The sequence below is a fragment of the Cydia splendana genome, chromosome 10 (genome assembly GCF_910591565.1).
Source record: "Cydia splendana chromosome 10, ilCydSple1.2, whole genome shotgun sequence".
Classification (NCBI taxonomy): domain Eukaryota; kingdom Metazoa; phylum Arthropoda; class Insecta; order Lepidoptera; family Tortricidae; genus Cydia; species Cydia splendana.
Genome location: NC_085969.1, coordinates 15,285,058 through 15,302,371, shown reverse-complemented (window position 1 = coordinate 15,302,371; position 17,314 = coordinate 15,285,058). Strand labels below are relative to the sequence as shown.

Sequence of the window (17,314 nt, the reverse complement as noted above, 5' to 3'; positions counted from 1 at the left end):
GTTACAGACCTGTATTGCGTGGTAGGCCATTTACCTCCTTAAGACATCAACCTTTATATCAGACTCATTATTTTCAGTCTTTAAATATTAGAAGAGCACATTATTTATTATCTCCATAACAAATGAAAAATATTTTTACGCTTTAAGAAGGTAAGTAATAGGTTTAGCGTTTGCTATTATCAATGCTTAACCAACATTTTCTTCAGACGATAGGTCTACTAGTACCTATATAAGTCTGAACTCTGATCTGATAATACTCGTATTTCAAACTAGCTGTGCCCGCGGCTCCGCCCGCGTGGAATTAGGTCTATGTCAGTAAGCTAATTTCTAATCCTAATTTCTCTCCCTCTCCCCTGGAGGCGGAACTAAGTAAAGTTGTCAGATGGATATGCTAGAGGACTGCAGTCCAGATAAAATATTTTACAATTAGGTACCACTAAATAAAACTACACTCCAAAATCAATAGTTTTTTTCGCCCTTATTCAAATTTTACACGTGATTTAAACGACAGAGTAGTAGATGTATATCGGACGATACAGTAAAGTATACGCGCGCGAGCGAAAGCGAAGCGGCCTGCCTGGCTAGAGCGCCACTCACCGTGGTCTTCTTCAGACTCCTGAGGAAGACCACGTGCCCCTTGTAACCTCAATGCGTTGCGAGACTTTCGCGAATGATTGGATTTTGCGTATTAAATGCGAGTCCCAAATCGTTTGACTCCGCAAACGACCAGTGCCGGATTAAGATATTTTGATGCCCTAAGCATTTATAGACATGGTGCCCCCTCTCCCTAGGGTCATCGAGATTACATTGAATTTTTTTTGGTAAGTTGAGTCACGTTCATTGCCGCATTACAGTTGAGTATGGAAATCAGTCACATCATTTTATCACGAAAATTAACAGTGTTGCAGCAGTAACGTCGCAACAGAGTAATGCTACTGCAGTCGCCACCCGAATGTCACTTTTATCACATCTTATAATGTTATTGTAAACGCGAGCGAAGCGAGCGCGAAAATTTTTTGATATAAAAAACGCAATTTGATAGACAGTTGTATATTTTTACTTTTAGTCCCAACCGGGCGCGAATCCAGGATTTCATACAGAGAAGGGATGGGACAGTTTTCTATCAGCCTAGCTTCGCATAGGCCTCGACATTTAAGGGTCTCAGCGAGGTTGTTTTCATACAGAAAAGATGCAAGAAAGCAGAGCTTGGAATTGACCAAGTGAATTGAATTGGCGAAGTGTGAGCAAGGCAGAAGGCCCAGCTGCAAAAGAGGAAAGCTTGGATTTGGATCCACACCCAAGTGTAATTAAGGCAGAAGATCAACTTTGCAGTATGGCAGAAGGCATCGCATAAGACCGAACTGCAAAAGAGTGGCTTGAAATCGAATCTATGCATGTAATCACGACTCTTCTACTGCTCGATCTTTGGCTTCACTCGAAAGCGCTACTTGATAGGATGCTTTTAGTTTTTGGCTTTCACGGGGCCCCTTATAACACTTTGACAGTTAGGTCTCAGGATCGCGGCTAAGGAGCAACTCGGCTTGGCCGACAAATCTGGCGTGCAAGAGAGCAAAATTCGCTATAAAATCGGTAACCTATGTCGAAAAAATCGGTTGGCCGCAAGCCCGAGAGCAAGATTTTTTTCCATGACTTTAAGGGCCTCCGCGTAAGGTCAAATCGAAAGCCTACGTTGGAGATGTTCTTACGTACCCTCACTCTCTTACTTGATCCCTACGGCCCTTCGTTATTAGATGGGTACTTGTACACGTATAAAAGTTTCATGTAGGTACCTACTCCACGACGACTGCAATGCTGATGCATCCTGCGATTTTTTTGCCTACGGTTTTGGTGCCACCTAGACGGGGTGCCCTAAGCAAGTGCTTATTTTGCCTAAAAGGGTTAATCCGGCTCTGCAAATGACAGAGGTCAATGTTTTTTTTTCAAAGTACCTACCTTCGTGGCCATTACTGGGTGCTTAAAGGAGGCGATACGTATGAAGATAGATTTGATATGGGTGCGATATAATTACGATTAGGTATAATTCATGATGGAGAAAATTAATAATTTTAAATAATTATGCAATTATACGCGTGTTGATATGTGTGTTTATTTTACCACTATGTAACTATGTAAACTCATTTTTAGTTTTCTTGATTACTTAATGTTTACTCAGTTCCCCAAAAGATGGCACTGTGCAATGAGGGGCAATTAATTTATTGTCGTTTAATTTTGTTGTATTATTAATTTATTAAATCAACATAATTATTCAATTATTTTTGTTGATATCCGTACCGTCTTTTTTAGTTTTAGTTAATTTGGCAAAATCTTTCCTCGGTGGCTTATTCATGTCACAACGTATTAAATTGAGCGCCATCTGTTAGTTTACCAGGGTACTCAATAGTGGTAGCACATATTTGAAAAAAGTTAGCCCCTCCTTCCTAAGTAGCGCCATAAGATTCAGGGGCAAACTTAAGTCAATCGAGTGTCGAGGCTACCCCCCTTTTAGGGGTTGATAGCCTATAACCTGGCCGGGGATTTTCTCGACAGATTAGTAAAGTTTTCATCAAAATCCGTTCAGCCGTTTTCACGTGATGCGCGTTCAAATAAACAGACAAACAGATAAACAGACAAACAGACAAAAATTCTAAAAACTTTTGGAACGTGTTCTGTTATCGATTCTAAGTATCCCCAGCCAATTAAATATCTCCCATGTACAGCATTTCGACCGTCTTCAGCTTTATTATATGTATAGATAGATATCGCCTGGAGGACCATTCAAATTTACATTGTGGTCATTGTGACGGATCTCAAGGCTTTTTAACGTCCTGAAGACCGGTTTTCAAAACTTGTTAGCTTAAATTTAACCCTATCAAGTTGACAAAGAGTCAAGTTAATTGGAGCCTATGTACTATGTGTCAGGATGCTAGTCGTCAGGAGGTTAAATTGCTTCACTTGATGCGAATTTTTGGTATGCGACAGGAATAAGATTCCTGTAATTGTGATTTATCCCGGGGCATTTCGTGGCCTTCTCAGAGGCTCCCATGCCAGCTGCAACGAGCTCCAATGATGTTTAACTCTACTTACAGTAGTTATATTGTAAAATGTTTCCTGCTGTCTATTTATTCAAAGTTTAACCTTTAAACTGTTCAGTTAATACATTTTAACAACCGTCTTTCATTGATCCAACAATGGCATATTTATCCTCGGTATAAAATAATCAATAAACAAATAAATATAAAACAAAAAGTAATAATCTAAATAAGGTGAAATTGCTTCACTTAATGCGAATTTTTGGTATGCGACAGGAATAAGATCCCTGTAATTGTTATTTTACGCTCGCTTTCGTGGCCTTACGCTCGATTACAACCACACTCGCTTTTGGTAAAATGCCCGAAAAAATATTACATTTCGACCTATACATAGTTTATTTACGAGTATTTATGTAACAACTATTTATTATATCCGCATGTATCTCATTTTTTTAAAGATCGCTTGTTAAGAGAATACTACTACCGCTTCACCATCCATATACTCGTAGATGTCAATCACTCGAAAAAAACACCAGGACTTGAAATACACAGAATTCTAGTTTTACAAGAAGGGCTACAATTATAATGACCACAAAAAATAATAAGTGGTGCGTTTTGTTTATTCTCTAGCACTGTTCATTCACTGGTACAGTACACTGTGCTCCTTCGTTCTATTTTTTAATTAATATAAGACTTAAAGGGCCTACTGATTAACAGTCCGCCGGACGGTATCGGCCTGTCAGTAGTCAGTAGTAGAACAAAATTTTGACAGTTCCGAACAACTGACAGGCCGATACCGTCCGGCGGACTGTTAATCAGTGGGGCCCATTAGGATCTTTTAAAAGATTGTATGAGATTAGTTTTTCGTTCCTAACTTTTATAAAATTCATGATATGTTATTTTTTTATTTTTTTTTATTTATTGAGAAAACCAAACAGTCATATAAACATATCAAAAATACAATACAAGATGTACTGCAACAAAAGATACAATAAAAAAGACCTGGAGGTTCATAAATTATAAATTATGTTAACTGTGTAAGTACAATTATAACTACTGCATATTAATACCAGATAGAAAAAACTGCTATCAGTACTTAGATACTAAAACAACTTACGTTTAACTATGGTTTTTAGACTAGATATCGAATTTTGAAAGCAATCTATTTCGGAGAGATGTTTATTATAGTAACTAGGAACTCGTCTGAAAAAGGTATGCCTGGAATAGTTCTTGACAGAAAAACTAATATGAAACAGCGATCGAGGGCGTAAGGGGTGATGCGGACAACTGAAAGTAACTAATCTTAGGAGATTAGGACAATTAATAATATTTTTAAGAATTTTAAACAAAAACATAACGTCCAAGTATATCCTACGGTTAAAAAGGGAAGGTACACGAAAATGTTTTGCGGCCAAGGTAGAATTTACAAAATAAGTGCTTGTTCTATAACTTAACGATTTTAAGAAAATGTTTTGAATTCTCTCCAAACGGTCAATATGGACTTGATACTGAGGTGTCCAAATTACACTCCCGAATTCGAGGATACTCCTAACAAAAGAATAAAATAATAATTTATAAGTATTTGGCCGCTTGAAGGGTTGTCCGATACGAAGAATCATTCCTAACCTTTTATATGCACGTTTACATAAGTTATCAATATGCTCGTTAAAGTTAAGTTGCGAGTCCATAGTAACACCTAAGTCTTTAATGGAAGAGACTCGTGCTATGTTATTACCAGATAAATTATAATTATATACTATCGGATTGTGTTTTCGATTAAAACTTATAACAAAACATTTTTCTGTGTTTAAAAACAAAAGATTATTAGAGCAATATTGGACAAAATTATCTAGATCTTTCTGCAACAATAGGCAGTCCGCTTCCGAAGACACAGCTTTATAAATCTTTGTGTCATCGGCGTATAAATATAAGGTATTCCGAGCTACGGAAACAGGCCGCCATATCATTGATATATAAGATAAAGAATAAAGGACCATATGTACATAAATATACATCAAATAGTGTAAAATATTTTCCATAATTGGAACAAGGTTTGTTCGTGATGGAGCGGTCGCTCACGCTCAGCTTCAAGGGTCTATATGGTTAAAAAGGGACCTGAGTCCTGAGTATATGATTTCAATTTCAACTCGATACCTCCACGCGTTACTGAGATTAACGGCCTGATTTGAACGTTCATATAGGTACGTCAAAAATTAGTAAAAATTTCCGTTGTTATGTAGAAAATATATACGTACCTACCTATATAGAATGTTCCTTGTTGGATAATCAGAATTTTTGTTTTGTTTGTGAGCATAATACGAAACTCATTTCGCAATGAATATATCAAACAATACATTTTTAGACCTAAGAAACATGTATTTGTATCAAAATCCTTGGAGCTGTACAAAACAAACACACGCGTAATGCTCGTTTACCTAATCATACTCGTAGGTACCTAAGTAAATATAAATGTTTTTTTAACCATGAATCAACATTGGATTAAACGATCGAAATCTCTACGGATACGGATACGGTATAGACGGAGTATGTCACATTCTTTGGCCATGACGTCAAATTCTGAGTACGTCACTTTCTGAGAACGCCACATTCTGAGGACGTCACTTTCTGAGTTCGTCTCTTTCTGAGTACGTCACTTTTTTTAACATTCGGCAAAATCTGATAGGAAAAAGCTTTACGTACGCGAAACAAGAGCGAAAAAGCCATCGACGCATCGGCAGACGCCGGCCGATGCGAGCCGAGCCGAACGATGACTTTTTCACTCTTATTGCCCAGACAAAGCTTTTTCCTATCGTACTTTGCCGATTAGGCGTCGACATATGGGAAACTATCTTAAGGTGACGTTCGGATTCAGAATGCACCAGCATTACTACAGCAGCATTGCAGCGCGACATTAGGGCCGACTGCATTGCTGCCGCAAATGTCAAAATCATTTTAAATATCTTGATAAATTGACATTTTGACATTTCCTGCAGTAATGCAGTCGACTGGCCACTGAAAAAAAAGCCTGTGTCATACTTATAACGGCCGTATGCCGTACAGCTAATACGATTGGTGGTATTGTACGTGCAGGTATATTGTTCGTATAGGCTTAAATGTTCTTATCTCTACTATGATAAAAAAGTGACAACTCAGAAAGTAACGAACTCAGAAAGTGACGTCCTCACTCAGTAAGTGGCGTCCTCAGAAAGTGACGTACTCAAATGTGACGAACTCAGAAAGTGACACACTCAGAATGTGACGTACTCAGAAAGTGACGTCCTCAGAACGTGACCTAACTCGAAAGTGACCTCATAAGAATGTGACATACTCCGCCTCAGCCACGGACGTAGATAGAGTTAAAGCAATAAGGCTTTCCTGGACGAAGCAACCGTAACGTATGATCGATACTAATTTTATCGACGTACGTAAATAAACGTGTTTGATGGGTTTCCGTTCCGATTTACATTATGTGCTTCACATGTCTTGTCGGTTACTCGAGTGTAATATCAAGGAGGTACGATTATGAACCGAAATAGGTTTTACAGTACATATGGTCCTATTTTCCCGCACTAGTGCGTAAAATAGCACTTTTCGTGCGTATGTCAAAAGTTTAAAGGGCCATATGTACTGTAAAACGTTGTACGATACACGTGCGAATAGGTAATTCGCAACTCGTGTCGATTTAAAACACTCCCTTCGGTCTTGTTTTAATTTATCGCCACTCGTTTCCAATTTCCTCTTTTCCGCACTTGTAAATAACTATTTTAATACAGTTGCTCAAAAAGTGCTACTTTACGTAGCTGTTTAGCGTTCGCAAAGTTGTTTTTTGCGAACTAGTGCTTTTTACTTTTCCAGCTTTTTTAAATTTAATTCTGACCGTATTCGATACGTCCACGCCAAAGAGTTTGGATGTTCAAAAACTTTATATATTTTTATTTTGTCACTGGTCCCGTGTCTCGCAAATATCTCGGGACTCGTAAATAATAACAACTTTCCACACTTGCATTGAAATGTACTATTTCAGTTTTCAGGTTGAAAAGAGAACAGAGGAGATGAAGTGAAAAAGTTACGAAAGGAACCTGGTACAGTCACCGGCAATACTATATTGCACAACAAAGACCGCAAAAATATCTGTCACGATCTTATTTGTAGAGCCATAAGAGCGTGTCACATATTTTTGCGGCCTTCCAAGAGTAACATATTATCGCAGGTGACTGTACATGTACAGACGCTCTCAGATATATCGGAGCGTCCAAAGTGCTCAAAAATAAGTTTCAAAGGCATGTTTTAATATTCGTTGACGTTATATGCTTAAAGTTAGACCTCATTTTTCTAGCAGTTCTGCGCGCTAATATTTTTGTTGTAAGATTATAGGTAAGTACCTCTACACCTAAATTAATATTTTTTAAAGTATTTTATTACTCAGAGTATTTTGGAAAAATATGAAAATACAGTGAAACCTGGATAAGTGAGACTTCAAGGGACGAGCAGATTTTTCTCACTTAAAGAGGTATTCCACTTACCCAGGCTCTCAGTTAGCCAGGTACAAATAAATTTCTGTCTCATTTACAGAGGGTCCCATTAATAGAGGTGAGAATAGAGGATATATCTCAGTTATAGAGGTGGTTAATAAGGTATTTTGTAATTATCTTTAAATGTTTAGATAAAATAATCCTTGTCCCTAAATATTTATTAAGTCTGTTTAAATATTTTTTTGAATTTAGTTTGAATGATTTTCCAAAGGATAGATTTTTTCAATTAGATTTGATACGGACTTCATTGCGTCTTAGAAATGTATTAAATGAAAATTTGTTTATTATTGTTACTTATCAAGATTTCAGCTTTCGTTTCGATAGTTTTAACTACATAAACTAACTAAATGAAACTTGAAGTCGTTTAGTCACAATTAAGCAAATGCGGAATTTGTGGATAGACTAAGGTTTAGTAAGAATACGGAAATAGATCAATAAAGTCCAAGTTAGAGAGGTCATAGATTGACGTTATCTCAGATACAGAGGTCAATTCCTATAAAATTCTAAAAAACAATTAGGAAAATGTAATTTTATAAATATAGTCTCAGTAAAAGAGGTAAAATACACTCTCTGTCTCAATTATAGAGGTAAATGTGACTATAAAATCACAACAACTAATCCCAGTTATAGAGGTTCGTTTTATCTAACTAATAGAGGTAATTCAGTGCTAAAGTGTCGGGACCGCACCATGAGTCCCAGCTATAGAGGTTTCTCACTTATCCAGGTCCCACTTAACCAGGTTTCACTGTATCAGGTCAGTGACGTAACGTGACGTTACCCAGGTACGTACTAGAAACTCTTTGGGCTAAGTATTTGAAATTACATTCGTTAATTACTATAATTATAATCGTTACTTGAATATTATTTTACAGATATGGGACTTAAAGTAAATTATTTTCATAATTCCAAATTTAATAGCCTACTGGGCTTTAAATAGTTCAATACAATGGTTTACATTATACAGTGAGAAATATTTGGTATACGATTATTCACTATCCGTTATTTGGCATCTACAATATTTATATCCGCACTTACGTATGAAGAGTGGGTAAACTATGCGTTCCAAATATTCCAACACACTGCACTATTCCAATATTTACCTGCTCACATAATATACATCACAATAATAAAATAATATATAAAATGACATTTATAAGACGTGGCGAAAACGCATACAAATATTTTTTTTATATTTAAAATACTACTGAGTTTTATATATCAAAAATACATTAACGGTTAAAATTTATATGTATAGAATAAAGAATTTGACAGTAGCCAAATTTTAATGTGTTTTCGTTTTACACTCTGATCATACTAAATATTTACAAAAGCTAGAAGAGTTGCAATTATGCGAAAAAAAAATGTTATTTCAAATTTGTTCTAATTATGATACTAAATCACATAAGTAATTAATTTTGTTCATTGTCAAAAATGTCACCCCTCCTCCTATCACAATTTTGTTAAATAATCAATCCACTGTTGAGGGTATGTGTACGTTTGGCCACTTCTAATAAACACCATTTTAGGGTTGAACACGTACATTTTAATTATGAAGAATTGGTCACCGCGGCGATGGCGTAGGGTAGTCGATCGACGTACTCGCGCGTCGAAGCAAGCGCTCACTGTCGGCGCGAGAGGCGGCGCGCGCGCGGCTCCAAATATAAACTCCAACGCATTATTATTTATTACCACATTTTCGCTTAGATTGTAAAATCAGATAGTCAAGAGTGCCAGACTGGAATGTTTTTTGGCAAACATCGGGGTTTTGAATCAATGTCATCGGTTTCAAAATATTCTTTACATTTAGAAGTAGGTGAGATGTGAGATCTGCAAAAAGATTGCATGTAGATCATGCTAGATGTTATTTATAAATTAATACGAAAGAATAACCAAATCAATAGAGATTTTTTGGGTAAGCCCTTGCCAAAAGTAATCAATTTATTTTAAGCTCTGTGGCCAAGACATTCGGCTTATGATAGCAATACCTGACAAGCGCATGAGTCATGTCATGACTACCGGTACGGTCATCCCAATGAAATGATTAGTCAAACGAAGGGGTTTTCTGATCCCAGCTTTGATACTTTCCTTTATTTCAGCAGAATTTGACAGTAAACACAATAAGTAAAATAAGGAGTAAATTAATATAAAAGTCTTTATTGATGTAAACCAAGCAATCAAAGCACCTAATCCCATTCTACGTTACTATTTTAAATACACTGTAAAAAAACACACACACAATCGCTTTTTAAATTTGCATGTGTGCCTAATGGTTGTTTGTGTCACAAACTTAGCGATTTAATGACTAGCAGCTGCATTTACTGACTCGAATAGTTGGTAAATATTGTGATTAAAGACTGAAACTGAACACGTACGATCTCTCCTTAAAGTGGAAATAGTGGAATTCAATGGTCCCAAATTTGCTATCGAAGCAAACCTTTCAATTCCCTCACTGTATTGTCCGTAACATGTAATTTTTTTAATGAAATCACTTTATACCCAACTACTTCAAAGCAAATGGAGGGTTATGATTTTGAACGGTATGTATATGAGTAGGTAAGTTTGTTTATCTGTTCCCTCATAACTTCTAAAGGAAGTATCTACCTATCTACTTGATAATAATAAAAATAAACGTGCATAAGAATATTTTATTTTTAGCCAGGGGCAATTACTATGGCATTCCGGCAAGGCCCTTTTGTTAAAAAATTCCCTTCAAAATAGCAAACAATTACCCTCTGTTATATAACCGAGACATTATGTGAAAATGCGAAAAAAAGGGCTCACTGTAAATTTTGTATGGCTGCCAAGCCATTGTGGAATTCCTGGAAATGAGAAAGCTGATCGACTGGCCCGTAGATGCTGTTGTTTCTGGTGACACAGGGTGCAGGGCCATACGTAACATATTTACACCTTTTTAAAACATAGATAGAAATAAAACTATACAAGATATTCTTAATTTCATTTTTTTTTCTAACAACAATTTAATGCATTTTTTTTTGCAGATGCAGAATTAATGCAGATGGAATTCGAATTACATCATTTCCGTCTCATCGTTGGCACTCCTGAATTCGACTATAAAAACTTTGCAAAACTTGCTGACACATGCTTCGGGGGATCGTGGCTATCTCATCGTCAATATTTTGTTTTAATTGGGGTATTGTCATCGGTTTACTAAGGTACACTCGACTCTTCAGACATCCACATAGAAAAAATCAGAGGGTGTAAGATCTGGTGGGCCTAAGTTGAAAGTAATCAAAGAAATATCGTTACTACAAATTCAGTGGAATACGTGAAGATGACGTGAGAGTTTTGGGTCCACAGTTGCATAAAGGATACAACAGAAGGCCTTAGATGCAATAAGATAGAGCAACATACTATACGTCGAACACACGAATTTTCTGGTAGTCAAAAAAAAATTTCCCAACAAATCGATTTCTCGCAAAAGCTACATCCTTCTACAGTCCGAAAAGCCCAGACTTTACATTTTCGTTTTTTTTTTCTGTGGGGATATCGAGATTCGATATTACAGAAATGAAGAAGAATGCAGAAAAAAAATAAAAATAGCACGATAACATTATAGTGACTCAGTCTTGGCTGTTAGTCCGGAATTTACTCAAAGAGTTGAAGTAAATATCAGCATTGCCACAATTTATAATATAGGGAATAGGGGAGTTTTTACTGATAATAGTTTTAAGAAAAGGGGGGTTTAGGGGCTTTATTGGACTGCGTGGATATCTATAGCTCTGAATTACGGCCATGATATTCTGTTGCTCCCCAAAAGATATTTCAGGTTATCTTGGGAGTTCGTTTGATGTCGGAGCAGCCTGGAATCGGAAAGTTATTACCTTAAGATATTTCGTACATAGGTAGACCGAGGCGAATCGGGTCATTGTTTGACGGTCAATAAATACAAATTTTAAGGTGATACTGTTTTTATTAATACTCAGTTGGATAAATTATTTATTAATGAACAGAATCCAAGGTTCAGACATAAAATCAAACTTAAATATGATTTATGAAAAATAAAATACAAAACCTCTTAAAAAATCCGATTCGCCACATTTTAAGGGGTAAAACGGATCAAAAAAAATCTTAATTAATAATGGTTAACAATGTTAATCATATGATTAAGAATCACAAAGGTCAAAAAATTGAGATCAACTATCAATGTTGCATTTGAGCATCATTTTTATTCCTCCTTTCTAGTTCAATTTTTTATCACGCCACCTACAGAAAGCGCAACATAATATCACTCCTATATGTTACTATATATATTAACAATAAATCCAAAACATGCTAATGGCCATTTAGCAACAAAATCGAATAACTTAAATGAAAATAAACAAAAACTGTAAACTTTTGCAAACCAAAACATGAAAAATCACACATATCCGATTCACCCCATATGAATGAGAAAATTAGTTGTTGGTAACAAAAGACTCTACGTAGGGACAGCGGTTTCGTTAAAACCTTATTAGCAGCTGTAGTCATATTTTCTCTCGACCATTCCCCCTGGTACCTCTTCCTTTTATACGTACGCACCATCTAAAACATGCGAACATAAAATAAGCCAAAGAAAAACGTCCAAAAACCTTGTTTTATAATGTGTAATCCTAATATAATCCTAGTATAATCCTAATCGCCCCCAATCAGATGATCCGAATAACCCCATATCATATGTTTGAATTATTTTCGCGTAACGGAAATATACCTTTAAATACAATAAAAACAAAATCAAATCAGGAAACACTATGCGCCATTAACAATAAGTAACAACAATTACAAACCTTTAGCCTTTTGCGTTTACTTTTATCACGGACTGTATTTGCACATTTTTTACATCGGCGGTAAAATCACAATACACCTGTACGAGCGACTCATCGGGAAGTGTCACCGTGACCGACGCGTGAGTCTTTTCCAATGGCAGTAACTGTGGCGACATGCGTTAGGAACAGAGCGAACGCGGGACGCTGATTAACTGGCTGTAACTAACCGCGATCTTTTAAATTTTACAAAAATGCTTATTTTGATCCGATTTCCCCAGTGATCCGAATCGTCTCGGTCTACCCTAAGTTCCGAAAAACTCATTGGTACGAGCCGAGGTTTAAACCCGCGACCTCCGGATTAAAAGTCGCACTCCTATCGGATATGCCTAATTAAATACATTACATACATCGTGACTTATTAAAAGTCCAAAAAAGTCAAAAGTATAAATACTCTTTATTCAAGTAGGCCTACTCTTAAATCATCACGAATATCATCTTAGTCTAAATATCATAGCACTTTATTGATGGAATTAGCGGCCCGATTCGAACTTTAAGATACATCAGTTAATAGGTCTAGAAACGATATGGATCAGATATGTCAGTGTCATATGTGACGTTACTTCAAACAAAAACGTCTTAATCGGTGCGGTGGTACTTGGTCGGTGTGTAATGATTGTTATAAAAATATTTTCTCAAACATGCAATGAAATATTGATGTTATGTTCCTTATAATAGGCTGCGAAGTATGACGTTTCAGGTGCGGCTAGGACAAAAGGTCGTTAATGGAATTTCATACACATCTTGCAGGCCTAGGCCGGCAAAGTCCTCTTTTTTAATTTCATTTCACAGATATTTGTGACACAGCATCGTGGCATTCATCCATAAAAAAAAAACTAGAGGCAGTATTTGCTTTATGGTTCGTAATGACACTCTGCCACTACGCCTATAAAAAAAAAAAAAAAAAAAAAACAATGTTTGCTATAATTTGCAGTTTTATTTGTATAAAATCAACATGAACTTAATAAATAATACATTCAATAAGTTTATAATTTTAAATTATAAATTTAACTACACAAATAAAAACATTTAAAATATTTCATCTAAACGTTAGCGGTAAAAAGGTCTACTCAAAATCGCGTAGTTATATTTTTTTAATTGTTATGGAGGTAAAGTTGAAAAATATTCATTCTGTTTTATTAGATTTATGGTGCGTTGTTGATTTTTTGACTTTAATATGAGTTCCGACGAAATAATGAAATTAATATTGTAATCGTAGGTGTTGGAATTGGCAGCGTAAGCAGAATTGATTTTAATAACTTGCTGCCTCTGCCGCCAAGTCAAAGACGAAGTATGTATATGGTTTCTTATGGCAATTTTATTATTTGAGAAACTAAGAAAAATGGCTTACAGTTTATTAGAAACAGTTTTGTGGCATATTTTAAATGAATGTAACTACAAACTCGTCAACACTGTGGAAATTATACTTATTTACTCCATGCATAAAGCAACGATGTATGTGAAACATGATATCAACATGAAAGACTATGTAAACTTATGTGACAAAAACGACAGTCAGACGGATACAAGGCGAAAAAATCAAAGATACATGAAAATATACGGGTAGTAAAAATACACGACTCGTGTAAAACATACGCGTGATAATGATATAGGTACGTGTTGGTTATATTTTGGGTGTAGTTTTTACACTTAGTTTTTTCTATAAATAAAACTTGGGTTTCGTGGATTTTTTATTTTATTTATTTCATTGCATGTTTGAGAAAAGCACTATACATACCTCGGCGGGAAATGGGTTTGCACGCGCTCAGACCTATCTGGCCTCGCTTCGCTCGGCCGTCTATATGTCTTCGGCCGGCAACCCCTTTCGTCCCGGCCTCTGTAGTAATGTACTATTAATATATTTTCTGTCGATACATCAACATTTAATAGAATTTCAGAAAATACAATACAAGTAATCATTCATTCTATATACGTAATATACATTTGATATATTATTAAAATGTTTTATATTATTTTATATAATTATCTTTCGGTATAACACTTATTTCTTATAACGACCATGTGATATAATGCTCTTTTATTATACGTTTTATCATACATATAATTAATTCGGTATAATATAGGTATTTTTGCAAATTGTGTTTTATTTACCTAATCTTAACTTCTTTTCTTTCATTTTATGTACTTAAGGGTCGCAATTCCATAACTTTAGGTATATTATAAATTCGGTATAGAAAATATGCATTATACTTCAAGAATGTTATGCTAAATGTTATTATGTTATATATTACTAGACGGGCCCGCAGCTCCGCTCGCGTAAATGAAATAAAGAGTTTGTCTTATGTTTAGTTAAATACCGACATTATTAATTTATTATGTATTCAACCCTGCCAGGGTTTATAACTGTGATAGGGATTTCTTATTTGTAGCCGTTATTTGGATAACTTAATACGCAATTTTCTCAAATAATTATGTGATTTGATAAAAGGCAAGATTGTATTTTTTTATCTACGTAGGTATTTATTTAAAACTTGTTTCAACATAAAATTAATATTTATTTTTATAAGCCTAATTGCAAAAACCTTCATTAGATTATTTTCCGCCTTAAGACGAATATGGACGACCACCGCTCATAAATCGGCTTTTCATACAAACGTAGGTAGTCCCCATTTCCCTTTTTGGATATGAACATTACTTACTACGGCTACGGTGGCGCAACGACCCAAAGTGAGTCCTGGCGTCCGACACCAGATCACGCCATGTTTATCGGTCTCGCCCGTCGCCATGGCCGAGGTTGAGCAAATCTTGAGCAACTACGTCGTTCCAGCGGTACCTAGGACGTCCAATCGGGCGTCTCCCGTTTCGTTGTCCCAAGTACGCTCTCGTCACGGCACGATCCTCTCCCATTCTCTCTAATTGTCCGAGCCACTGAAGCTTACCCGCCTTTGTCTCTCAATATTTCACCACTATATCGGAACACATCCTTATTTCTATGGTAACAAAGTTATATTACGATATTTGGCTGACTGCTGACTGTACATTTAAAACAACAAAATACAAATTATTAATAATATGATAATATTAATGTGATTGATTGATAAGTCATATACAGCATAAGTCACTCGTATGGGCAATAGACTAAGGTTGAGGTTGACAGCACTTTTTATTTTACTTCGTGTAAAAAAATACCGAAATAACTGTATACCAACATGACAAACATAATTTAGGTTACTTTGACTTACGAATAATTTGGTCTAGTCTGTAGCACCACCGAAACGAAACCAACCGAGAGTTGCTGAGAAATGGCCGATCGTCGTAAAATGAAGATTGTTATGAAAATTTCTTTTGCTTATTGTAAATTAAATACGCCTCGAAAGCGATAGTGTTTATGCACTAGTTCAATTCTCATATATAGATAATAGATTGGAACAGTTTTTTCTTATCATACGTGCGTCGTATTCGAGAAACGTGTCAAAAACTTTTTTAGAAATTTGTAAGGCGCCATCTCGCTTCTTCCCTCATTTTTTATCCCGTTCTGGTTTTTCAATTTTATATAAGTATATGATGATGTATAAATTAATCATTATATAAAACTATAATATTATCATATGTCAATATATTCAGTGTTGTTATATCATTTAGTTAGTTAGTTTTTCAGGACCTTTTACGCAACTCGACATCCATTGTGCCTATTTTGCGTGAAAAAAAACGAGGTAGCGTTACTCTAGCCACCCCAGCTCCTCTACAAAACCTAACAGCGTTTTCAGGTTGTTAAATACATCTTTCAGTGTGTTCGGCGTTCCTAGGTATTTGTTCCTGTATACTTCTACCTGTTTGCATTCTAGAAGGATATGTTTTGCTGTTTCCTCCTCCTCCATGCACGCTCTGCATATGGGGCTGTCTGTCTTACCTATGTTATGCAGGTGTTTGTTTAGTGTGTTATGTCCTGTAATTAATCCTACTATTTTGCGTAGTTGTTGTCTGGGTGTTTTCAGTAGTGTTTTGGTGAGCTTGTAGTTCAGTTCCGGGAGAGTTTCTTTCGTCTGTCTACATATGTGCAATTTATGCCAGTATTTATTGTGTAGTTGTTTGTGGTGTTGGTCAAGTTGGTTTATTATGTAGGATACTGGTAGAGGTACTATGGGTTCGGGTCCTTATGCCGGTGTTTCTGAACCTTTCCTGACCAGTTCATCCGCTGCATCGTTTCCTCTTGATCCACTGTGCCCCTTTATCCATTGTACCGTTACTCTGTTGCCTTTCTTGCTCACTTCTGTGAGACTTTGGTGACATTCGAGTATGAGTATGGTAAGTTTGTCGCTGCATATAGCTTGTAGTACCGATTTACTGTCTGACAGATACTATCGCATCGCAAGCTTCTATTATACCCAGGGGCTTTGAGATGTGTATATTTAGATTCTCCGAGAAGACTGAAAATTCTTAGGTTTATTTGGTTTAAGTAATCCTTCTTTCGGATCCTCCGTTAGCGATACGGCATAGTCTTTCCGGAAGATTGTCGTTTTTGGTATTTTGTTAATTGGTGCTTCCAGTGTGGACAGTTGGGAGATCATATTTCCTTAGATCTTCTTGTGCGGTGAACTGATGGTTGTCCACAGGTTTAGGTTGTGTAGTCGGAAGGCTGTGGCTGCTGCTTCTTTCTATATGCATATGTGTATTGGCAGGAGTCCTAGAATTATTTATAATGCTGCGGGTGGAGTAGTTCTCATACAACCAGTCGCAGCCACACATGCTAGTATTTGTAGTGTTTTGTTGAGTTTGTCTATTGCCGTGGTTAGCTGGGTGCGTGGTTAGTTGTTATATCATTTAATAATTATACTAAATAAGTAAGCGTTATTGCAACTGATATTATAATAAAAATGTTTATAGCCATCGATACGCACCCCAAAGGATCGAAAACCACGTGCGAAATACATATTGGAGCCCTTAACTGATAGATTTAAGTTACCATAGAGAT

The 17,314-nt window shown here is 36.1% G+C and overlaps 1 protein-coding gene across 1 annotated transcript in view; it reads right to left on the bottom strand.

The window, feature by feature from the left end:
• Nucleotides 1-9,192, bottom strand: part of LOC134794393 (D-beta-hydroxybutyrate dehydrogenase, mitochondrial) — an 84,569-nt gene extending 75,377 nt beyond the window's left edge. Inside the window, exon 1 of the mRNA XM_063766201.1 lies at nucleotides 9,102-9,192. The gene's annotated coding sequence lies outside the window, so the exon portion shown is untranslated. The remainder of the gene's footprint in view (nucleotides 1-9,101) is intronic.
• Between the last annotated feature and the right edge of the window lie 8,122 nt (nucleotides 9,193-17,314).